General features: G+C 41.1%; 1 long non-coding RNA gene across 1 annotated transcript; it reads left to right on the top strand.

Annotated features, from left to right (window-relative positions):
• The first annotated feature begins 997 nt into the window (after nucleotides 1-997).
• Nucleotides 998-21,483, top strand: LOC135580558 (uncharacterized). The gene is made up of 5 exons (XR_010475355.1): nucleotides 998-1,831; nucleotides 6,373-6,509; nucleotides 9,319-9,400; nucleotides 10,273-10,423; nucleotides 21,377-21,483. It is a non-coding gene; the product is annotated as an uncharacterized LOC135580558 (long non-coding RNA).
• Nucleotides 21,484-25,561: the final 4,078 nt, after the last annotated feature.

Below are 25,561 nucleotides of genomic sequence, written 5' to 3' on the forward strand. Positions count from 1 at the left end.
GCAATCTGCAATGAAACCTTTGTTTTAAAATTCCTTCTTTTATCTCTCATATAAATGTCAAGTGCAGATGACACAAAGGATGCCTTGATAATGGTATTCAGAGGACTGTGACACTTCTAGTTGCTCTGATCTGCTTTCCATCTCCAGCCTCCATTTCTAGAGAGTCACCCACATGTTTGGTCAGAAACGGCTCTGAGTGCTTCTAGATCCTATTGATTTAGGTGGGATATGGGAGGTCTGCAACTTCAGCTTGACATTCATTCACTCAATGATCCTTTCCTCTTGGAAGTCCTTCATGGCTGTTTCAGGGGCTGAGCTGTAGCACAACCATGTTCAAAATCAGAGCTTCCTAAACTGCTCACTCAGCTCTTTTGGAAGAAGAGCTGGATTTTGAAACTTCTAAACCAGCTTATATTTTCAGCCTTCCCTCTGGGGCCTTGACACACGTTTTGCAAACACTCTCTGTCTTCTCCCAGCTTTGAGCCTCACTTAGAAGCTGACCTTCTTTCATCCACCTTACCAGTCTTCTTGCTTGGTACCTCATCAATTGACTTTGTGTCTGGTGTTTGAGAAGGTACCATGTTCTTGGTGAAGCCCCAGGCTGGGTGAGATAGTTATCCAGTCTGCCCCACTGATTAGGCTGGTTGACACTGATTTGGAAACTGCTTAGAAGATGGGAAAAAAAGGAATGGAAACCAAACCTCCAAAGGTATCAATTATCAAGGGAAAGGTTAAACCCACCTCCCTCTGAGGGCTGATCAAAAGAAGCTGCTCTGGGTCAAAATTAAATTTAATTGGAAAAGAGTCTTTTACGGCATTTTGTTTACGTTTCCAATTTTCAATACAGGAAAATGTTTTAATGGGTTTAAACATTTCAATAATTTTCCTAGGGAAATTGAGGCTTTTTTTTTTTTTTTTTTTTTTCTCTATACAAGCATAAACTGCAGGTAAATTTTGTTATTTCTTTTCAGATGAACATTTCCAATGCTGAGAGAATACAGGCCTTGAAGGTGTCTTGGCACAGGAACACTCAGACACCACAACCGCCCTGTGCATCCACCTGTTGGATTGAGAGTTCATTTTTTGGGGCTGGTTTACCTCTTGAGACTTCTGCTGTTGCTGCCAATGAAGGCACAAACTGCAACATTAGATCATGGTTTCACTCCACAGAGCTCTTTTCACCTATGACAAATTTTTCTAAAACCCCAACGCTCAGTCCCTCTCAAGTACATAATCTAATGTGGCGTATCCCCAGCATTCAGAAGTTGCGACAGACTTCTCTAAATCATGGATTGCTTTAAGAAATCAAAATAATGTAAAGCTCTGTGGGGCTTTTTTTAGGCTCCCTCTCACTACTGAACCTTTAGCAGTCCCTTCTTTCTATTTTTCATGGTTTCTTCACTGTTGTCACACTAAGATGTTCATACTGTTTTTTTGATTTTAGAAGCTAGTGCTAAAAAAAAAAAAAAAAAAAATCAAAATATCAAAATACTTGCTCTATATAACCACAAGACTTGGCAATATTTCATTTTCCTTCAAATTTAGCACATTCTTTCCATACACAGGTTTTTTCAGACTTCTTTTGCTTGAGGAAGCAGTCTGGAGCTTCAGTTTTTCTGGGCATAATACAGAAAAAGAGGGGAACAGTGGTCCATTGCTATAATTTGGAAACCTAATTTTTACCTCAGTCTACCAGTGACTCAACGCTGGATGGATGGAGGAGCTTGCTCCTGTGACCAGATGGAGGAAAACTGAAGCTGGGATGTGTAATCTGAGAACTCTTTTCCATGAAGAGACAAAGATAACTGGAGGGAAGTGTTCAGAAAAAAAGGTAAATAATCTGGGAAACCATTAATCTTTGTCCTGTTCAGGCTGTTTTGTCTGTCAGTCATTGTATTGCTCTGCCCATCCTTGTTTTTTGTTGGAGCAATGTTTGCCATGCACATCACCATTTATACTTTTCACAGTTTCCTCTACCTTCAACCTTTGACACTACAATTTGCAGAACTTCTTGTTGAACAGGATGAGAATAGATCTACCTCAGTTATTTCTCACTTTCTACCTCTTTCTGTGGGTTAAAATTCAGCAGCATCTCATCCCTGGTATGATTCATAGCCTGGAGATAAGAACACAGCTGGGGGCTGCAGTATGCAACAGGTATGAGGAGGGCGATACTTAATGCTGCTGTTGTCACCAAAAATAGATCTGTAAGACTGATGATAGAAACCCTCAAGATTAAATACAAATAAGAAAGAAGTGAATCTTACTATTTAGCTGGTCACAGAGGAATAGATGTTACAAATACATACGCACTTCACAGGTAATCCCAGCCTGTGATACGCAGTTTTTATTTTCAATACAATATTAAAATAACAGCATTTAAAATAAGAATTTCCTGCTTCTCCCAGTCCTTGCAGAGGTTCAAATCAAAACATCCTATCTGTGACCCTTGGGCTAAGAAGATCAGAACCCAGTGAGCTTCACCTGCTGTGTGAGAACAGCCAAAACCCATCTCCTTTGCCCATCATGGGCTGTGAAAATGAATATATGGGGGTAAAGCGCTTTGAGATCCTTAGATTGGGAAAGGTCAGGAGAGCATCGCCATCTCTTTCAGGAGCTCCAACACCAAAGGGAAAAATAAATCACACAAAGCTTAAATAGGAAACCGCAGCTGCTGTCAGATTAAATCTGTTACAAGTGCATTCCAATGCTTGCTGAACAGTGTTTTATTTCACACCTCAAAATGTGAGGCCCTGTGCCATGGACTTGCTCCTTTTTCCCTATTCCCCCTAGATGACTTAACAAGCTGAAAGTGCAGCTGGAAATTAATGCTTCCTGTCTTTTTAAATAATGTGACATTGAAATCCCAGTATTTAATGCGTTGGCATTTAACATGCCACAATATTTCAGTTACTTTGCACTGGTTGGGGTGCAAAAGTGTTATTACAGCTGTTCTGAAATTCTGACAAAGAGATGCATTTCTCTTTTTTTTTTTCTTTTTTTTTCCCTCCACTATGTCCCACCATAATTGCTTCTTGCTGCATCTCTGAACCGTAACCATGGCGATCCGCCACATTCATCAGAGGACCCTCTTGTTGTTTTGCTTGTGTGAATGTAAGAAGGGGGGAAAAAATAAAAAAAAAAAAAAAAAAAGAAAAAAAGAAAGGAGGGTATAAAATATTTGCAGAACTTTAAAAAAAAAAATGAGCAGATTTTTCTTTTTTTTCTCCCTCACTTCTTTTTTTTTTTTTTTTTTTTTTTTTATTTTTATTTTTATTTTATTTTATTTTCCCCCATAATGACAGAAGCTGTATTGGAGAAGTGGCTGGCCCAAAACACCAAGGACTTTGTTCATAGCCTAAAAAAGAGAGAGAAGGAGTCTGGTTGTGGAGGTGTCGCTCTTCATGGAAAACACTTAGATAACTGGATCTTTCAAGCTATTTGCCCCTGAAAGGAGGAATTGTTGTGTGTAGAAGGGGCAGGAAAGGTTGACCCTTTTCTATTTCTGTCTGACAACAAACTGGTCCTTGTTCGGAGAAGGAGTTAATGCAGAACATCATTACTATATTAAAGTCATGCCATATTTTACTGGGGAAGGAGATAAAGACATTTGACCTGGCTTTGAATACAGGTTTGGAGCTGCCCCTTTCTGGGTTTGCTGGGTACGTGGTCTGCTACTCATCCCATGTATGGTGAGGAAGGAGAGGTGGCTGTGGTGTGTCAGGCAGGAGATGAGGGGGAAAGGGAATGTTCTCTCTCTGAGAAGTTTTTGAATGCCTGCTGCCTCAGTATATATTCTCTTTCACTACTTCAAAAAGATTTGAATATTATTAGCCTGGAGATTTTCTCCTTGAGGGACTTGGGCACCTCATCTTTGCTCTGTTCGTGTCTTGGAGCTGCTTAGAAGAGCTGGAAAAGCTACCCAATGTTCAAAGTAACCTTTGATCATATTTGTCCATCCAGGGTAGCCAATTCCAATCTATAAGCCACTATTGGAGAATCTTCCAGGACACAAGGACAAAAGAGCCAGCAGTGGTTCTTAGAGGCTCTGTCTGGGATCCTATAATGGAGGAGCACAGACATGGTACAATCTCCGCTGTCCAGTCTGCCAGGTGACATGGGTGGGAACAAGGGTTTGGTGCTCTGTAGAACCTGGCTGCTCTTTCCTGAGAAACTCTAGAAGCCACTCCACAGGTATTCATGCAGTGTGATTTAGCTGTAGAAGAGATTTGTTCCCCTGTAGAGGTAATACAGCTTATTTTCATGGAGTATGAACAAATACATGATATTATCTTATTATCCTTCAACATGACAGCCAGGAAGGGAGTGATGAAGCAGCTATGCTCTGGACCCTATGGCAGCACTCACCAAGTGATCTTGAGAGATTCCCCAAATGTCCTTGCTGTGCATCACCTGTGTCAGTACCTGATTGCCTTCTCAAGCAGTAACTCTTGACATAACCCTCATCTGAATGAATAATTGTAAGTCTCAAGGCTGTAAGTTTTTATAGTCAGGGACTAGGCTTTGTACAGGGCTCTGGTCTCTGGGACTTCAATGCAGTAACAGGCAGGTGCTGATGCAATTCACCCTGAAGTCCAGTTTGAAACTCCTGCATTCGAAGCCCACTGGTGTTCCTGTTCTGCAAGGGCTGGTGGCACTCATCAGCGGTGATTGTGGAGCTATGGCAATTAGGGGGGGCTTCTGTGCTTTCTCGTTCGCTCTCCTTTAGCCAGCTATACCTCTGCCCTCTCTACCTTCCTTACTAGCTGGTGGATCAAAGCTTATGTCCAAGCTGCAGATGCCCCAGTTTGCAGTTTGGGATCTCAGCACGCACCCAGCCTGTGTCAGTGGTTGCACCAGCTCGCTGGACCATGCACGGTGCTGGCTGAGGCAGGGGCACGTGTCTCCTCCTGCCATCAACACAGAAACCCTAGAGGAGGAAGGTTCCTCAGGCAAAGCTACTTATTGATGTGCCTCATCATGGGCATTTGCTGGCGAGTCAGAGCCACCAGAGCATTGCTCAGTGACCTGAGAGGTATTTGGTTGGAAAATGTCTGGTTTTGTTCTCGTCTGAGAGCCATTTGATCCATCCCCAAAGATGCAGGGTAGCAAAGGCCCTGGGGCCCTCCCATGGGTGACAATGGATACACTGAGGTCTGTAGGGCAAACTGGGTTGTCTACAAGTCAAAAAGTCTTAGAGACCCATTTGTAGGTGGGATTGTCAATATAGAATAACAAAGCAAAAAGCACTCCAGGCTAAATGTTACCAGTGATTATTTTTAACTTTATTTTTACTGTTTCTGATGTGTTCTTCAATCTGTCTTGTTGATGTTTATTTTTCCATTTGTGTTAAGGGTCATATGTCATGCCTCCCTTGCATCAGGTGATACACAACCATGTAGTGTCCTTCCCCCAAACAGTTCACAAAGTCTTTCTCTGTGGATGAGTTCTTACTGGCACCTCGGTCAGCAAGTTGTATGTGCCCTTTAACAGGAGTTTCTTTAGAGCATGTAGGACTCCTTATTTATCTTCCCCAAAGCAATGAAGAGGTATGAACCTCCTCATCATTAAAAATAAAATAGACATAAAAAGCCCAATAAAGTTTCAAAATATTTTGCATAATCAAAATTCTTATCTATTAATTTTAATTAGCAACAGCTGAATAATGAATTATTTGGGTATTTGGCACAGTGAAGCCTGTTTGTCCTTGGGTTCTTTTCTTGATTTCTGCTCTGTTTTTCTCCTTTTTTCACACTCACTAAAAACCTAGGACCTAAATGGTAATCTCAAAATGTATTTTCAGATATTTATCATCTGTAATATACAGCTTCCAAAATAATCAAAATTCTCTGCTAAATTCTAAAGAAAGTGTCTGTCTATGGCAGACACTTGTTTATGCTGTTGCAACATGCAATCAGAGAACAAGGGTAGAATCTGGTTTTATTTATGACTAGGACCTATACTAATGCTTATACCAACCACATTTGGTTAGGGATTCATTCAGTATATATCTGCAGATGTAGAAGTCTATTAGTGAAGATTTTATATAAAACTACTCACACTGAATGAACTGAAACAGCATAAATTAAGTGGTGAGTAATAAAAAGTGAAACAGCAACTTTTCACTAAAGAATTGTCTTATCTTTTTTGGCGAGGAAAATAGCATGCAGAAGGACCTCTGTAAGGTCCCACTGGACCACGTGAGGTCCAGCCTATGAGGCCACAGGAGCTCTGGGAACACAACTCATCTCAAGCAAAAGGACCACAGTATCAGCTGGACTCTGGAGCCAGTTGTCAAACAGTAGATGCTACAACCCTGAGGTGCCAATTTAAACTCAGCTTTCTTTTATTTTCTTTTTTTTTTTCCCTTAGATTTGAGCAACACCCAGAGTTTTAAGTCTCCTGTGGATGAAAAACAATAAACAGGTTCTCCAGGGATGTGTCTTGGTGGGGCTAGAAAGGTGTACCTTCCATAGTGCTCGTCTCCAAGTGAATTGCTCTGGTATAAGGTAGGCTCTGAGACACAAATGGCTTTTTTTTTTATTTTAAGCTCTCTATTTTGGTTATTATGGCTGAACACAAAACAGGGCTCCACAGGGCCATTTGGTGGAGCTGCCATAGGCAGAAGAAGCTGTTTGAGGTTTCCTCAGAGCAGCGTTGCAGCGGTTTTTGTGCTAAGCAGCAGAAAACATAATGCCAGGTAGAGCAAATGGAACTCGGAGCTGAAAATTAAATATTTTTAATTAAAATCCACATCTGCAAGCCGCTTGCTGGCAGCCGGGGTTTGGCTGCTAAATTATGCTGACACGCTGGGATCACCAGTGTCAGAGACGGTAATCCCCGAGAGGCAGCCAGCAGATCTCGCTGGTTAATATTTAAAAAGCTACTGGCGCCTGATGGAAGCTGTTTTGCAAAATATTCTATCTAGGCTGATTGTTTCTGCTTGTAAGTAGTGTCATATGTGGGTAACTTAGCTGTCACATCTGTCTATGGAGCAAGCCTGGCCTTGATGCAGGTTCCAAGATGTCTTCAAGTTCTTTCAATGGCCACTGAATTTGGTGTTAGGCCAACCATGTGCCATGACCTCAAATTAAGCCATTCCTGGAGTCCTAAATTGCTCCAACTGCTCTTTCAGTGTCCATGGATAGCATCTCTTGACCACTCCGCCTTTTCTCCCAAGTATTTTTAGGCAGGAGGAGCCTGAGGAGAGATGGCTGATGTGCTGCTGAGGTTTTGTCCTGTGTGTCCCGTTCCACTGCTGGCTCCAACCCCTCTGCTTCCCCAGCTGCTCCCTTGGCTACCTTACAGCCCTGACCACAGCATACGTTGGACATGAGGAAAAGGTTCTTCACCCAGAGGGTGCTGGAGCACTGGAGCAGGCTCCCCAAGGGCACAGTCATGGCCCCAAGCCTGACAGTGTTCAAGAAGTGTTTGGACAATGCCCTCAGACACATGGTGTGAATTTTGGGGTTGTCCTATGCAGGGACGGGAGGCGGACTTGATGATTTTTGTGGGTCACTTCCAATTTGGGACATTCTATGACTGCCATGAGCAGGAGTTTGGTCTCTGTGTGGTCTGAAGAGACACTCTGGGGCTGCAAACATGTGCCAGGAGAGGTTTCAGGTTATCACCATTTATTTTTTCTTTTTTTCTGTTAATGGAATAACTCTGAATCAGTCTCACACAATCCTTCCTAATACAGCTATGGAGGCAGGGAAGAGCCAGTGTGGAGTTAATTACACTCCTCTGCACCACTCTGTGTATGTTACATGCCATGAGAGAAAGGTTTGGAAACCTTTTAGCAATCCTTTCAAAGCCAGAGAGTACAGCAGCACATTTATACCTGGTTAATATGCCTCAGCTCTCATCAGCATTTAGCAGCCTCCTATGCTGCCTTTACTGCTGTGTTGGTTTTCTACGCAAATGGATCTAATAGTGTGTTTTTTCATTAAAAAACAAACAACAACAAAACTTGTATCCTAAATTCTTTTAGCAGGAAAGGAATAACGTCAAGTGGCAGATTACAAAAGGGGTGCCAGAAATGTTTTAGCAAGCCTTTGGGAAGACAAAAGTTGGAGCTTTCTGTTCTAAATTTCAGATTTGGTGTTTAAGTTTCTGTCTATTTAAAGGGAGAAACAGGGATGCTAAGAGTGAGCTGAGAATTTACAGACTTCAAATGTGAAGATCTCTGCAAGACAAAAGCTTGTCACCCTCATATATCTTCCCAATGAGTTGGGAAACAAGACTTAATCAGTTGAGACGGTCTGAGCAAACAGGGTTATCTTTCAGCTTTCTCTACAAGTGGCCAGATTAATACTTAATTCTGTTGAACAAGAAGTGAAGTCGGGAGAAGGCGGCTTGCCTCGGAGAAAGGCTGCTGTCATTGCCACGGAGGAGGCGATGAAACTCGAATGGTCAGGTTCAGTTTTGTTTAAAATCAATTTCATCTGCTCTAACGCAACCTGGTTGTGTTTGTATTTTCAGTAATGACTGGGAATAATTAATTCTCCTTCATGTAACAGATCCCTCGCTCTCTCATCACTTGAAAGAAAACCCCCAAATTATGTTAAAGAATGACTTTGACAACAAATTAACTGAGGATTTTAAAGAAGTTGTCAGTGTGCCTTTAAGTCAAATCCTCTTTCCACTTATAGCACAGACGCATGAAAGAGGAGGCTGGTGTTCCTGAGCGAGCACAGAGGAAGATTGAGTTGTGCGTGGGAGGACAGAACAGGAGAGAACACTCCAGTTACTTGGGCCACTCCTCCAGCAAAATTATTAAGTATTGTTAGAAAGTACTTTGTGGGGAGGGAGGGAAAAAGTTAATCTCCTAAGCATAGCTAAATGATGGGCCTGAGCTGGCAATAACAATAATTAAGGAAAAAAATAAAAAACACAAAACCACCAAACTTTATTGAAAAAGGTTGGCTAAATTCCTCCACCATTCAACCTTATTCTGGGGAAACAGCATATCGCATTTTTGTCACTGTTTCCAAACTGGATAAATCACCCAATCTACAAGCCATAACAAATTCTTCTTCTGTTCCTTCTCTTTCTGAAGTTATTTTTCCCCCGGAGAGGGAGAATTGCAGCCCCAAACTTGATTCCGAAGGGTCCAGGATATTCAAGCCATCAAAGGTCATTCAGACACAAACTAAGACAGACCATCTAGCAAGCATGTGGGGATTGAGTTCAAAATCAAATATAGGTAGTTCAAATACCCAGAAGAATTTTCTTTCCATTTTCTATTTTACCCCATCACTCATATATTGTACTATTGAGTTATCTAAAGAAATAAAGCATGTTTATGTTATCTAGGTGTATTCAGCAAAGTTTATGCTGCTCCCAGGAGTTCATCCATGAGTTGCAGCCTCCATCTAAGCTGGGGACGTGTGGATATGTGAGTGTACCACTGCATCTTTCTACACCCTGTTCCTCATGATGGCTGATCAGCAATACTTCAAAGAAAGGCCAAAAGTGAACCCAGACAGACCCTGTAAGCCTGCCAGAAGACAAAAAGGGTGAAGGGGAGATAAATCCTCCTTGCTGTCCAGAAGTAACAACAGAAACTTGATGCATAAGATAAATAAAATGCTAATAAAGAGCAATCCAGTCTCTTTTCAACCCTTTGGGGAAATTTTGGCATGCAGGATCCACGTCTCCTTGGAAATACAATGCCTTTCAGAGTCTTACCAAATTCCAGTTCGGATTCCTTAATATAACAGCTTAATTTCAGAAAACCGTAACAGAGTTTCAATGCTTCAATAATCAATACTTGTACTTTAATTTTCATGGTAAGATTATTCATGGCCAATCTATGATTAACTGATCTAGTTTCAATAATGTCCTTTAACTTAAATAATCTTTCTTTACTGTTCCCCTGGCTCCACTAGCCTGAACCATGAATACATTTAAGGAGTGTTATCATAACCTCTTTTAATCTTTAGCTGTTTAAAGAAGACCAAGTCCCTTAACCTCTTCATAAGAGAGCCATTGCATTTCTGTCATGTGTTTATAATTTCTCTCTACTTGTCCTAGTAAGATGGTTATTCTTACATGCAGGTACCAGAACTAGATGAATTTTTTACACAGACTTTTATCAGTGCTTTCAACGTTTATACTGTTGTTTTCATTTTTACCAAAACCACTTCTCTTAATGCATTCTAGTAATTCCTTGCCTGATCAATAAACCAGATTCTTTCTTTCCTCTGTGGCACTTAATGGATTTTTTTTTTTTTTTTTTGACAAGATTTTTGATGTTCCTTTTTCCAGGACTTGGTGGATCTTTCTTTGGAAGAATACAGTTGTAGCAATTCCAGTTTGATGAAGCTGGAGAATCATTGACCTTTGCTGGTCGACAAAATCATCTTAATTCATTTCCTCTCAGCATCTCTCCAGTTGTGTCTGTGCCTGGTCAGGACCGGTAAGATGAAGAGAATTCACAATTCTGTAATAATAATAATAATAATAATAATAATAATAATAATAATAATAATAGCATAAGGATAGTCTAAGTGATCCTCTCTTAGCCTGTTTTCCTAACGTGGTTCCAAATTAGCAGATGAAAGGAGATTTTTCAAACACACTGAGACTGTTAGTCGTACTCTAAGTATCTTTCGCTACCAAGTTTTGCAAAACTACAAATCAATCTGGGCTGCCTATCAGGTATTCTAAGAGACACAAAACCAGTTGAAGAAAATTATTATACAGATGTTGCTTCAGCAGATCTATGGTGGTTTTCTGTGTGTCACCAGTTTAGACCAGTAGAGACTGTCCCAAGTTATCATTCACTTTTTGATCAAAGATCATATTTTTATATAAAGAATGCAATTATAAATAGTTTATAAAGTCTTAGTAAATTATTAATAGAGAAGAATACTGAGTTCATGAACAACATGTTATAGATTATTTAAAGTGCATCAGTTCTAGTAGCATAGATTAGTATAAATAGTATATAACAATTGATTTACTCATTATTAATATGTCTATTACTACTTTATTAACCTGTTGTTCTCTATTTAATGTTATTACCCTGACAGTAAAGGAATCTAAACTGATTTCTTTTGAAACAATCATTTGGAAAAGTCATTTTTCTATACTCTGAATTTTTAGTTTATTAAAGAAAATCTGTAGGCACTTTTTTGTCCCTGTAATAAATTAAAAACATCTGATTAATTGTTTTCTGTGGCTTCCCAAAAGGTTATATTCCCTCTTCCACTGCTATCAAAACTGTTTACCATAAGCTAATCAAGTTAATGTGCAGTCAAAGGAGTAAATGAAAAGAATTATGTTTATTTAAGGCTTTGAAAGGAAAAAAGTTTACTGCTTGACAAACGGAAGTTAACAGGACTGTTGGAAGTGTGGTCCATGTGCAAGCACAGTGCTGAGGTGGATGTGATATGCAGCTCTGGTTGTGCGTGGTATTATCTGAGCGCAGCTCTGGGAGGATGCTGAGGTAGGGTGAATATCATGAAGTTTTTCCTGACAGTGAGGTCTGTCAGGTGATGGAATGATCTCCCTGGAGAAATGGAAGAAGTCCTGTTGCTAGAGCCAGTTAAAGGGTAGTCTAGACAAAACCCCCATGAGGAGATTCTCCGAAGGACCAGCCTTGTAGATGGAGGGAGGGAAATGACACAAGGGATGGGAAAAATACTTCATCCATCTCTGTCATCTTGAAAATGCAGAGGCTATGTTGGTGTTGGCTACCCCTCCACAGAGGATGCCAGTAAAGATGTTAGTCATGGGGATAGTTTCATGATATGGGTGAGAAGGAATCAGTAAATATCAGTGACTCATAAGAACTGGCAAAAAAGTCCTTATGATGTGTCTTCTGGTAACTATCTTTTGGGGGAGGTCTGTCTAATAAATAGCTAAGCACATTGGAGAAAAAAAACTACTTTAGTCCATTAATAGTGTCCAATCAGGTAATGTTTGGATTTCATTATCTTAAAAGATAACAAAAGAAATAAGATTAAATTGCAGTACACCTAAAAACATTGGAGCATCCTATGCTGGAGACAGTCTTCTTGGCTCCATCCACAGTTGCATTACTCTAGAATTAATGCTGTAGCATAATCAATAAAAGGAGCTCAGCTTATACAAGGGTAATTGCACCTGGTTTTATTTTATCACTTGTGACAGACCTTGGCCTTACGATCTGTAGCAGCAGGGGCTGCTTGGTAGCCCATGCCGATGCAAAGCAGCTGTCCTGGTGGGAGAGCTGGGCTGCCCAGGGCAGCGGTGGAGTCACCATCCCTGGAGTTGTTTAAAAGATGTGTAGATAAGGCTCCTAGGGACATGGTTTAGTGCTGGAGTTAGGTTATGGTTGGACTCACTGATCTTAAGGGTCTCTTCCAAACAAAATGATGCTATGATTCTGCGACCTGGGATACCCACCAGCAGTCACTGGCAGCACAGGAGGGCTCTACTGATGTCTCTGCCCTCTCCATCCTGGTGTCTGGCAGATGGGACATAACCTGGCTGTGAGATATTGGAGTAGCTCCCTATTGGTTTTGCAGGCACCATAAATGCAATCAGATTTAGAGCTGCTCCAGTTGATAGAGTGTTGGCACCTCCAAGACAGCTGGAAACCAAGAGTGGCTTTAAAATATCTCAGGGATGCAGCAGATAAGCGCTTGGCTTAAAAGCTAGTCCTGAGCCTCCTGCAGAATGACAAGGGTCTGTCAAACTTCACCTGTGCTGGAGAACAGGGAGGAAATAATGATAGTTTTTACCTTACTGAGGTAGGAATTATTTTTGTCCTGTGCAATAAAAGTTTAATAGTGTACACCCAAGGCACAATAGTACAATTCATCTCATAGTCAGAATGCTATCCTGAAAATTACACTTAACTTAACAAAGCACACAAGAATCCTCTTCTTGTCCAGCAGCTGAAAATCTAGAAATATCAGGAAGGGAAAACTTAAAACCATTTTTCTTTCACACAATGTAAATTGCTTTTGACTGGTTTGGTTTAGGTATTTGTTAATTTTTTTAAAGACAGTTTGCAAGGCCATTAAAAATGAATGCAGGCCTTTAAATTTCTAAATACCAGAGGAGCTTCCATTAGCTCTCATCCTCCTGTCAGTATCTTTTCAGTAATATTGAAGCCACAGATGCGGAGGAAATGTGCCCAGTTGGTAGATAACGCCTGACTGGCCTCTGACCCTGGGGTTAAACTGCTGTCTGGGCTGTGTGGACCAGTATGCCCCTTCCCAAGGATGGAAAGCTGCCAGCCAGCTGTCAGTGTGCCAGGGCATTGCATCCAGCACAGGGACATGACAATACAATATCTTTTTAATGTCCTTTTCCTTTTATGCCCCTCTGCGTTAGCAGGGACGGGGTGATTGTGCGAGCCGGCGCTGAGCATCCCCTCGGTTTTGTTTTCATAGCTGCCAACTAAATCTGATTAGTTTGTCTGTGTTCCCAGGAAAGTAAATCTGCTGTTTATCACCGGGTCCATCAAATCCTGGGTATTTCAACTGATGCTTGTTAAGGCATATTATTATTTATTTTTCTTATTTTGCAATAGCCACAAGGAATTTCAGAGTCTGTTGAATTATAGGTAAATGGGTGGTTTATCAAGCTAATACAATGAGACTGCTAAGGCAGAGCCAGCCTCTCTGAGCCTCTGGTGCAATAAGGGAAGGGACAGAAAGACAGAGATTCATGTAACTTCAATTTGGTCCTGATGGCGCTAAGGAGGGAAGAGTGATTGTAGCTGCTAGTAGAGCTGGGCAGGCCACCAAAGTGATTCTTTTGTGGATTGAGCCTTGTGCAGAGATAGGTCCCCTCTGACTGCCCTGCTCTTAGATGTCCCCCCCATGCACTGCTGCAGAGCCCTGGCTGCCTGAAACCTGTAACCAGAATGTGCCTTTTCCAAAGCCTGGCTTTGTTAACACCATCTTGAGCTGATAAGGGTTGGGTACCAAGGAATGGGGCACTCTTTCCTCCCAATCCTTCACAAACTGTGAACTGAACAGCTTCCAAACAGGATCTTCCCACCTAAAATACATCTGGTAGTTTAGCAGCAGCAAAGTCTTGATTTCCTGCTACATTACACTTATGCTTAGTTGCTGCCTACACAAGAGGTGCCTGCAACTTTGCAGTGGGTGAAATGCCTCCTGGGAGGACACAATTTAAACAGTTTTCATTAGAGCCATCTTTCCTGCACTTGAAGCTTCCCAAGATTAGACTCAGCTCTGACTATCAGTGGGATGCAATGAGGAACACACACAAACAAACTCCGGTTGCTCATCGATTGCATGGGCAGTACCTTCTGCTCTTGCTCAAGCTTCTAGTCTGTTTTCAGGTTTTCTAAAATTATTATTATGTATTTAGAAAGTGAATTTCAATATATATATATATATATATATATATATATATATATATATATATATATATATATATTTCCATCGTTGCCATGAATGAACTCTTCTTAGGGGAAAAAAAAAAGTGATTTTCAATCTGGGAGTAAAGTGGTGAATACCGTGACAAAGCTTAGCAGGTTCATAACAGATCTTTTCCTGTGATAAAGTCCTACAGTTACCCTCAATTTGAGTCTTGCATTGTTATGCTTACATAGAAGCTGGAAAATCAGACTCAAAATATCATAAGGGCAGCAGGTTTGGTTAGCAGAGTGAAAGAAAGTGTGGGACAGCGTGAGTACAAATTGCTCTGATTTGTGTGTAAACCTTTGCATTGGGCTTATACTCAGCATTGCTTAAGATTCCTCCATAGGTCCCTTCCACCCCAAACCCCCCCCCCCACAGGGAAGTATTCAAGTCTCTGTTTAAAACACATATAGATTTGGGAGAGCACATCTGCTGGCAGCAACAGCAGCTGTACAAAAGCATCCTCTACTTGCTTTCATCTCCTTCCTAATGGAAGGGAAAATGGAGCATAAAGATATTCTGCAGAAGGTTAAGTGCTCCCATCTAAATGCGGTGGGTTTGGAGGAGTCAATGAAGCAAAGCCAGGGGGGGTGGGAAGTGGGAAGGGGGGGCCTGGAGGGGATGCACCGGTTTCTGTTGTTTGGCTGCAGATGTGTTATTCCAATTAACTTGAAAGCGGGAATGTGAGGGGTGAGCAGGAGGGAAGGTGAGGAAGCGTTTTTTATGGCAGGAGATGAATTCTACACCATAGACAGTGATGGAGATGGCCCTCCTGGTCTCTCTGAGGTCATCTGGTTTTATGTGAGGCGAGAGGTGTAAAACCGGTACGGGAAACCCAAACAGGAAGGGCCTGAATGGCACATGTGGAAGAGCTTAACAGTCACATGCTTGACCTAAGGCTTGGGTTGCTGCTCATCGCTGAGTGGCCTCTAATTCCAGGGTTTGGGTTGCTGCTCATCACCGAGTGGCCTCTGTGACTCCAGGCTTTGCTGGACGTGTTGCTATAGTAGGGTACAGGACAACCCAGTTGTCTCAATTTGATAAGTCCTGTGGTTTGACTATGTGCATATGTCAAGGTCTATGTACTTGTTGGGTGGATGGCTGGCAACAGGATGTAGGTGGAAGAAAGGTGCTTTAAAATGTCCCTTTGGGACTGCAATGCTGAAGGTACCTATAATTGCACTGTGGTGAGAGTTTGGTATGTTAAACACTGTTCCAGGATGCAAAAGAGGAGGAAAGGAAGTATGTGGGGGGAGGACATGATAATACTGAGAATAAAAGTTAATTAAAAAATAAAAATCAAGAGAAACATGTCTCTAAGGCCACTTCTTTCGCAGAGACCACCTGTCAAACGCTTCCCTGTCTATAAACCCAGGATTGGCTTCCAATCTACTCTGCGGTTCTTTAATTTTTAATGCCTCTCCCTTAGTCTCACAGGTGGCTATTATAGACAGAAGCTGTCGCCAGTATAGATACAGATGTGTGTGATGCATGCACTGAACATGAGTGCTCAGGATTCAGGAGTCAACACCAACCAGGAGTGGGAGCTGCCAAAGGAGGTTGTTAAACTGCAGAGAGCAAGGTGTCTTGGCATTGTTAGTGATTGCCAAGTCTCTTTTCTTCCTTTTCCTTTTTTTTTCTTATTGACTCTCCAAAATGTCATCGTGGTGCATTCGAATTGACAGCACTAGACGGTGAGCTGGAGGCTGACAATTCAAGGTGTGGTTTGTGTATGGAATTTTGAGGCAAGAACTGCTGGTTTTAATCCAAACCTCTTCTCTGTCACAATATTCAGCCTCCCATGTCTGTGATTCCAGGTAAAAAATGGGGGAGTCATAATTCTTGTTTTACCTGACTCACAGGGGTGTTGTGAGGCTCAGTTAGTTAATTATAGTAAAGCTTTTGAATAATAATCATAATAACACTTAGCAAATGAAAAGCGGGTGTTATTATCGTTAAAGTAATGACAAGGCACCCTGCTGAAAGAAGCAAATATAATGCTGATTATTAAAATCATTTGTATTTAGTGGAAAATGTTGCTGCTGCTTTATAAACTTAGAGATGTAATCTTGTCCCCAAGCCGTAACAATAAGTAATTGTAAGTGTTTTGTTGTTGGGTTTCTCAGGATATAGGAATAAACAGGTACCTTCAGTCAGAAAGGTTTTTATGTTAAAAAAGAGAACAATGGAAGAAAAGAGAAGAGAAGCAACATTTTCCTGAGATGAGGGCAAAGGTGTATGTCTTATCTGACCACATGCAGGCTGCTCTGCCCCCTCCCTCTGGTGCCAGCCCTGGGAGCAAGGGGTGAATTTTGGGAAAAGTTTGAAGGGGAGTGAAAGAAGAAGGGGGAGTTTGAGTTTGAAGGATAGCCAAAGAGAAGATTTTTGGTGCAAATGACACACATTTATTAATTATTTCCATTAAGCCCAATGGTTAGCTCTCAAATTTGCTACCGTCCATACAGCTCACATGTCTTAGCTTCTGTATCCATCACCTCCATTGAGTTCTTGGTGCCACTTAGATTGTTGAAGCTTTCTCCCCGAAAAAAGCTTTCCTGCCTTGCCTAGCATATAGCAGAAATACACCCCAAACCTGCCAGGGTCTAAACAGACCAGTGTTGCGACTCTATCCTGCTGGGAGGAGCAGCTGAGATGAGGAAAAAGAGGGAGAGTTTGGGTTAAACCTACTGAACGGAGAAAACAACTTGTGATTTTACAGTAAACATGCATAATTTGGGTAATGCTTTTTTTTTTTTTCCCCCTTTAACTACAGTTTAAGATTTGAGCAACTGGAAGGGGCCAGTCAAAAAGTCATTGCCTTGTGGAAAAAATGCCCGCTCCCGTCAGAAATATCCCCGCTGCAGCTGGTCGCAGCCGGCTGACACCATGGATGTCGTCTCAGAAAAGAGTAAAAACATTGAACGGGTCTCTGGAGAATCTTGTCACTCTTCAGACGTGCTCTCTGAGTTCTGTGTTAAATGGTAGAGAGGAAAAAAAATCTGCGGAGTCACTGTTTGTCTTGTATGTTTTGTGTTAATGGATGGGTTCAGTTGCTAGGGCTATCAATCCAGCAATTTTTAAGAACATAAAATTAATTTTTGGAGGAAATAAACCACATAAATAAAATTAGTATAACTGGATATCACCCTAGTATCACTGATTCTAGGGCTGTAAAATTGTACTTGATGATTGTGGTGTCAGGCTCTGAGGTCTTTAATTCTGTTCCTTAAGGATGACTTATGCAATGAGGGGTGAGTGTTTGCTTCAGCAAGTTTGACTATCTCAAGGGGATCCCAAAATTGCCATAAAAAAGAAGGAATCACTTGTTAATACAAACTCTTTGCTTTTGGGCTGCAATATTTCACATTAAAGTTGGCTTTTTATCCCAGGCATGGTTGTTGTTAATATAAATCTAAGGCACGTAAATATGGCATAAATATTTAGATTGACATTCAGGTATTTGTATTGTGGCTGAGGTTGTATTGTACCCTTGGTCCTGTGGCTGCGCATTTCTCCCTCCAAGTCGTTTCGTGGCCAGTTTTGGAAGGTTGAGTCGTAACCGTTTTCACATTCTGGGGTGAGAATACATATATCCGAGCTTGTGAGCCTTCAAGCTCACAAACATGGCAAATGCAAGGACAGAATAAGCTTTATGGTACATTAGGTGACTCTTCTCTCATCTTAGGAACCTTCCAGTAAGTATTGGTCCATTTCTGGAAGGGCAAGTTTTGAGACTCAGCAATTCATTGCCATAATTGCAGCATCCTTAAACAGCAACATGGGCTGCAAAGAAGAGAATACACTTCAGATGTATGAATTTCCGTTGTCTCTTATAAGATCTTGTCTTGAAGCTCACATGTCCCTGGGTGATCGGGTAAAAGAGAAACACAGTCCATGGGAGGTATCTCTTCTGGTCCAGTCTAGCAAAGGCACTTAGGAACTCTTCACTCCTTCACTTTCCTTGTTTAATTTATTATACTGTCATGTATAAACATCTTCAGGAAAATATTAATTAGAGTGTGTATTCCTTGACAACTAGCTCTAAATGGATTAAACATGCTTTACTTGATGAAGCAGAGAGGTGTTGATTAAGAGAAATTGAATTGTATCCCTGAGATAATTTTCTCTCTCTGTGTCTAGAGAATACAGGCAAAGAAACACTTGTAGAAGAAACTGAACCACTACACTCCAAGTATCTCAAAAATAATATTCAGGACATACAAATTAATTGATTTGATGTAAAAATGTTTGATGCAAACTTGTGCTGAGGCTTTAAATTGAGGTTCTGACCATTCTCTGTGGTCACTAGAGGATCTCACAAGAATGGGAACGACCTGGCAATTTCCAGTTTGGATAATTATGTTGTGCTTCCTTAGTGTTTCCCATGCCCTTTCAATTAGTATGATAATCATCTTCACTTTGCGACCTACACTGAAGTATAAGTGATGGTACTTGCTGTTAAATAGCTCCGATGCTCCACCCCAGCAGTGATTCTGGAGCAGAGAACATCAGCTGGTGGGACCAGGAGGGTGAGGGTTTCCTGGACCACGGTGGGATCAGTGCTGCCCCTTCTCTGTGGTCTGATTTGGAAACACTTCTGGATGAAAAGCCTAAAACATGTGGAAAAACTCACTTTAAGAAAAAAAGGGAGAAATACATGAGTCGTATGGAAAGGAGTGGGGAGTCCTTGTAGATTCAGTAAAATAACAGCAGGTGAGGAGACCTCCACTGCAGCTCAAGGGTGAATTTTTAGTATGACGAGTGCAGTCCATCAAGTAGCTGTGGAGGAATGAAGAGGTGCTGCAGCTTCCATCTCCCTGACAGTGTGATTTAAAGAACTGTTCTTTGCTAGCCTGGCCTTGTGTCTTTCAGTTGCCTTGAAAGGGAGAGAGAACCATGTCTCTGCTCCCTCATTGACATTTGTCTTAAAAATAATAATAATAAAAAAAAAAAGAAAAAGAAAAAGAAATAAGAACAAGGGAATGCGCAGTTGAGTGTGGGGGAGAGAGTTTTCCATGCTGAACCCCCTGGTCAGCCATTGAATAACAAGACAACAGGAATATTTCACTGTGCTTCACATGATTTGTTTACATTCACCTTAATAGTAAGGAGGTTTTTTATGCCAGCGTTACACCTTGTAACAGATGCATTTTGCACTGAAACAGCAGTCCCAGCTGCTTTTTGGGTAGCAGAATTTCCTTGCAGGAGATATGTTTCTCTTTTATATGTTTTTTGATATGCAGCCTAAACGAAGTCTCTGAAGGAGGATCTGTCTTTGCCTAACAGCCATCATTTTTATATAAAGTCGAAGGTATTCATATTATGTCTTCATCTTCTATATCTCAACTAGTAACAATATCACAACTACTCCCTCCTGACAACTATATTCATTTCTCATTAAAGATATTTCATGTTTTATTCAGGAATTTAAATGAAGCTATCAGAGCCTGTAATAGCAACAGTTTGGGATAATTGTATCTCATTGATGGCAGCCTCAAGAGTTCTAATTAATATATATTTAGCTCCCTGGCTGTCTTTAGCCCAAACGCCTCAGTATGAAAGACAGTGAGAGGCGATAAGGGGAGGGGGAAGGGAACAGACTCCAAAATAACAGCCCCTTATTGAAATTTGGGTAGGAAAATCTGTGTCACAAGAAGGAACTGGTTTGGGATTTTTTTTTAATTTATTTTTTTTCTGCTATTTGATCCCAAATAACTTTTGAGATATAGATTCCTTCAGAGGAAAGGAAAATACAAGAATATAGATTTACTGCCCACTCAGTTTGGGGAGGAGGTAGGATGACAAATATGTATTTTTCTCCTCCAGTGATACACCTGATATCTGAGTTCAGCTTATCGGCAGTCTGTGCTTTTATTACCTCTTTCCCTGCCTCCTTCAGCCAGAGTGCTTCATTCAAAATTGCTCAGTTTCACCGATATGATCTGCAATGCAAACAGGCTCTCATTACACTTTTTCATACTAAAAAAGAAAGAAAGAAAAAAAAAAAACCACACAGGGGAAAAAAAAAAGCTTACTTTGGTGTATGACTGATTAGCCCTCTCCGTACAGCTCTCAATTTTCTTATCCCCTTTGGGCTTTTTTATTCCTCCCACCCCTTTCCTTCAACACTACCTTTTCTCTCTGTTGTATGAAATGAGGCTAGAAAAAGATTTGGGGAGGGGGGTATTATTCTGTCATTGGAATTCATAGCACTTGTATTCACTTACAAGCCTGAACTATTTTCTCAAATCACTTCAGTCTCTGTGACTTTCTCAGACTGTAGTTTATAAATCACTTTTGTGGTACACTATCTAGAGGGGATCAAGACCCCTGGAAGCTTGAGTCATATTGAATTGCATTGTGTAACGGAGAGTCATTAGGAGTTTACAGTCAGGGGGAAAAAAGAAGTCTTATAAATAGGCTAATTCAACTGCCACTTATATGTTTTAAAGGCATTATTGAGAAAGGAGGATGGTAGTATTATTTGCTCCCAATTTTGCTCTCATCAGCAGCAGCTAAGGGTGGCTCTTGAATAGGGCAGGAATAGAGATTTTATAGACCTCCAGCTTTAAAACCTCTATTCTTTTTTCCTTTATTATTTAAGCAAGTACTAAGGACTGTTTAGAGGTTTATTTAACTGGCTTCAAAGCTGGAAGCTAATCCAGCCTATACTGGCTCAAATTGCCTCAGTTTCTCCTGAATTAGGGTTGCTTTTCTCTTACTTACACTGGTATTTTTTAAAGGTGTTGATTTGAGAGAAGCACCTTGCTCAGAGCAGAACAGAAGTTTTCTGACAGTGAAAGGATTTTTGGTAGGAAATTTACATGGCAGCTGCATTTTTCTTCAGTGTGAGTCTGATTGTAAGGCTATTCCATTATAGCATCTTCTTTTTTTTAACCTAAAAAAAAAAAAAAAAAAGTAAAAAAACTAGTAATAATGTAATGATAAGGCATTTATTTCATCTGGGTGTGTTTCACTTGCAGATTCATGACACAAAAGTGTCAGTCCCTGGGTGTTGCCTTGTTGCAGACTGGATTTTCTTGGCTGCGGTTGGAGGGCATCGAATACCTGGATATCCTCATGGTTACAGGTGTGGTAGAGGGAGAACAATGACCAGAAGCAGGTGCCTGTCCCTCAGGAACTTTGACTCTCTGCCAACAAGCTCACTCCTATCTGAAGCTGCCTTTTTTTTCAGAAAAAAATGATGACAACTTTCAGTATTGTCTGCAGATCTCAGCCCCATGTCATCCACTTCCATGCCATCTGCAAGGTCGACACGCTCGGCACGGACAGGATTTTCTGAGGAAAACAAAGTGAACCCAAAGCAAACCCTCAGTTAAAAACAAGAGCGGAGTCAGAAGTTCAAAGGGTGGAGAGTTGAGCGGGCTCGCATGGCCGACAGCAACTTTCCATGAAGCGTCTCCTTGGGATTCAGTTGATGGGTTGCTTTGCAGCTCTGCCCCGGTGCTTCCATAACCTGGGATGGAATCCAGCCCAGCCCTGAGAGATGAAAGGTCAGTCTGCTTTGATAGTGTAAGGTCAGAAATGGAATGAGGCTGGGATATCTCAATTGAGATTCGAGTGTATAAAAATATAAATCAAAAAAAGCAAAATCCTTGAATGGACACCTTGCAGCTGTCTCGGGAAATAAAAGGCTTTAAAACAAGAAGACTCAAGACTAGGGGAATCCTAAAGCCTGTGCAACTAATGATGCTATTCACTCTCAACTCAAAGAATAGCAAAGTCCTCTCTGTCATCTGAAAAAGTACAGGGTGTACAGTCAAACCTGGGGAGAGATACTGCTCTTTAACATAGCAAGCTGCCAGCATACTAGGGAGGTTAGATGTGCATGTAAATAGAAATCACATCACTTGTAGTGCTACTTTCTGACCAAATACATCAAAAAGGTTATTCTAAAAAGGCTTTGCCAGTTATAGGCACCCTTCTTCTGTGTCCTTGAAAACTCTTGATAGACTCAAAGTTCACCACCAAAGTCATGGAAGTGGAAAAGAATGGGCTTTTCATCCACGTTACTCCTGAACGCTGCTGTCTCATTTTGCTGCAGGATACTTATAATTTTATGCTTATTTAAACAGACACATATCTAGTTTATGGGCATATTCCAGGGGAAAAAAAAAAAAAAATGTCATGTAGCTCAGAGTGTGGTTCTCATGGGCAAACACCTGATCCCCTTTAATAAGAGATAAAAGGGAAACTATTCCCTTGCCAAGCTGCTACATTACAGGGCTTTGCTCGCAGTAGCACGCTGGTGGCTGCACTTCTGACTAGTGCACAGTGTGAAAAAGGCTCAGCTCGCAGGTACGGCGATTATCAACAGCTTGTGCCGATGCCATTTACACCCGCTGTAGCAGAACTTGTATGCAGCAGCAGGCACCGCACAATTAGGGTACAAGAGAGGTTTAAGAGTTTAGGATGTGCACATCTGCCAATCAAACACAGGTCAAGGGTGGACCTAATTGATGTTTCAAGCTGCATCAGCCTGAATCCTTGCTGTTTTAAGGATTTAGTATTTTTTTTCTTTTTTTTCTTATTCTTCAGTAGTCCCCAGTGGTTTGATATTTTTATTGCTATTAGTATTTCCTTGAGGAGAGCAAGTTGAGTGCTTAGCTCCCATGTGCTAGCATATTTTGCCCTTCCCAGGGATATTTGTAAGTTTATATTGGTGGGTTTTCTTTGAAAAGGTCCATCCTAGTGCACTTGTGTTCTCTCAAGTGTCTGTCATTTGTTAGCTGCAAGCTTTGGGTAACCTTGACTTGCCCACAGAGGTGGTCAGAGCAGTTTATAAAAACAGACGGCTCAGCTGTGTAAAGTGATAAAAGCTGTGCAGGCTAAAATGCTGCTCCCATATTTATAGGGCCAACTGTAGGATGTCTCCTCACACAACTTGAAAGCTGCTACTTCTCCAGTGTTGTCTTTGACCACTACCACAATGAGAAGTACTAAAGGTCAGTATTTGACACCCAGGCAGTTATCTGGGGTCCTTGAGGACCCAAAACAAAAAAGGTAGGCTGATCCCTGTAAGTATTACCCCACATACATACCACCACCTGTACTACAAAGAGAAGTACCATGAAAACTTCTTTAAGGAGATGGAATTCTCAGAACTCAACACTTGTTATGACTTCTATGAGGAAGGCCATTGGCTCGATTTTAGTTTGCATATGTGACTCTGATCTCCCTTTTGGTCTCTGTTGGATGAAATTTTTCTTTTATTAACTATTTTTTCAGGATGTTCAAAAACTGATCTCTGAGTAAAGCCTCATTCAGGGTCTCGGATTTCAAGTAAAGGCACTATAGGTGAGTTCAATGTCTCTGACATGTCGAAGTCCAGCAAGTGCTCACATTTATTTTAAAGCAGAAAGTAGAAGTTGGAGATGTTGCCTGAGTAACTTTGCAGGCAAACTTTTATCTTCACTGAACCAGAATGTATCTCTTATTCACACCAATATGGACACACCAGGAACTCCATAAGAAACTACATTTAGGAGAAGGTTCCATTGAGCAAACCCAATGTGCACTTAGTTCAGATAAGCCCAGGAGAGTCAACCAGTGAGACCTCAAAGTCCAGTGTAATTTGCAGTCTGATGTATTCCAGTCAAACTTCACTGCTCTCTTTCTACAAATCAAATGGAAAAAACTCAGGCAAAATGATCAGGCATTCAGATGTGGCTCCAGAATAAGTGCACAGTCTGTTCCATGGTGCCTGAGTCTTGTCTGATTTCTGCTCATATGCCATGTCAAAAGTCAGTGTAGGTTTTAATTTGACATTTAACCTATGTGGAGGCATTTACATGATTAAAAATAAAGTAGATATTATTCAATTGTATTTAATTTTTAACAATGCTGTAAATGAGCCATTTTCAAAATATTTTATTTTTAATGTTCTGTTTGGATAATTGCCCTAACAACAGAGTTAAATGGCTAACTTGCCTCTCTCCTCAGGTAGCTGGCAAAATACTTCCTGTATCTAAAGCTTTATATGGTGCCTTTTAAAGAGGTAGTGCATGAAGAAAAACACTATGGAGGTGCAGCTCCAACTTTTTTCTGATAGGAGGGTTTATCTATGGAGAATGTGTTATCCTCCTGGGTAGGCAAAGGGGACCCTTGCAAGTTGTTTTAAAAAATTGCTTGAAATGAATAGATAAAATACTTAGTCCAAAAGTCTAGTGGCAAATGGGAACTTGGCCTGAGAGAGGACAGAGCAAGCAGGTGCCCTCTCCTTGCAGATTATGGTCTTCCCTGGCTTCACCATCTTCTTTTAGGATTTGATCCATGCTATTATGCTACTGCAGCATTTCAAAATCCTCTGTTTGGAACCCATTAAAGTTTTTGTGGTGTCTGACTACTCCTCCCTTTCTAAACAAGAACAGAAAACTGCACACACTGAGATAAACTAACGATATTGAAAATCTGCTGAAAGCAGGGTGAAAGAGAGAGCAAGAAGGAGAGAGGATTAAGGAAAAACCCTGTTTTGAATCCATCCTTTTGTTTTATGGCCAATGCAGTTTCTCTTTGACATATCAACAAGAAACAAAGAATTGAAATCAAATGAAAGGGTCGGCGATAGAATTGTCTGTAGCATTTCAGCAAAGCCACCGATGGCTTGTGCCAGCGTTGGCTCCTCTCCCCCTCCAATCCCCCCCGTTACACGATACGACTTGGGAACATGTTATCAAGGACTGAGAATCAGGCCAGTGGCTGCTGATGTTAAAAGGACATGACATGTGCACAAGGCAGGGCATAGGGGCTGGCTGCACATATTAAAGGCAAACACATCACAATCCGATTAGTAGAAATGCAGTGTGTGTGCTGGCTTTGGGAATTTATTTTTTTCTTTTTTAAGTAAGACTTCAGTGCTTTTTCTATTGATTGATTTATTTTTGAAAGGAGTAATTCCCTTCTAGCTTTTCTCTCTCCTCTTCTCCCTTCTCCTCACCTTCAATTCCTTCATCCCCACATTTTCACCTCACGAGAGCTCCCAAGCAACAGGAGTTCAAAGGCAATTGGAGTAGAAAAAAAAAAAAACAAACCACATTGCAAATGCAAAGAGCTCTCTAATCTCTTTTTGACCTGTCCTGTACAACGGGCAATTTCTGCAAATCTAACACAAAGTTGTAAATCTTCAGTACTGGAAGCCTGTGAGGGAT

This window comes from Columba livia, chromosome 11 (genome assembly GCF_036013475.1).
Source record: "Columba livia isolate bColLiv1 breed racing homer chromosome 11, bColLiv1.pat.W.v2, whole genome shotgun sequence".
In the NCBI taxonomy this organism is placed as follows: Eukaryota; Metazoa; Chordata; class Aves; order Columbiformes; family Columbidae; genus Columba; species Columba livia.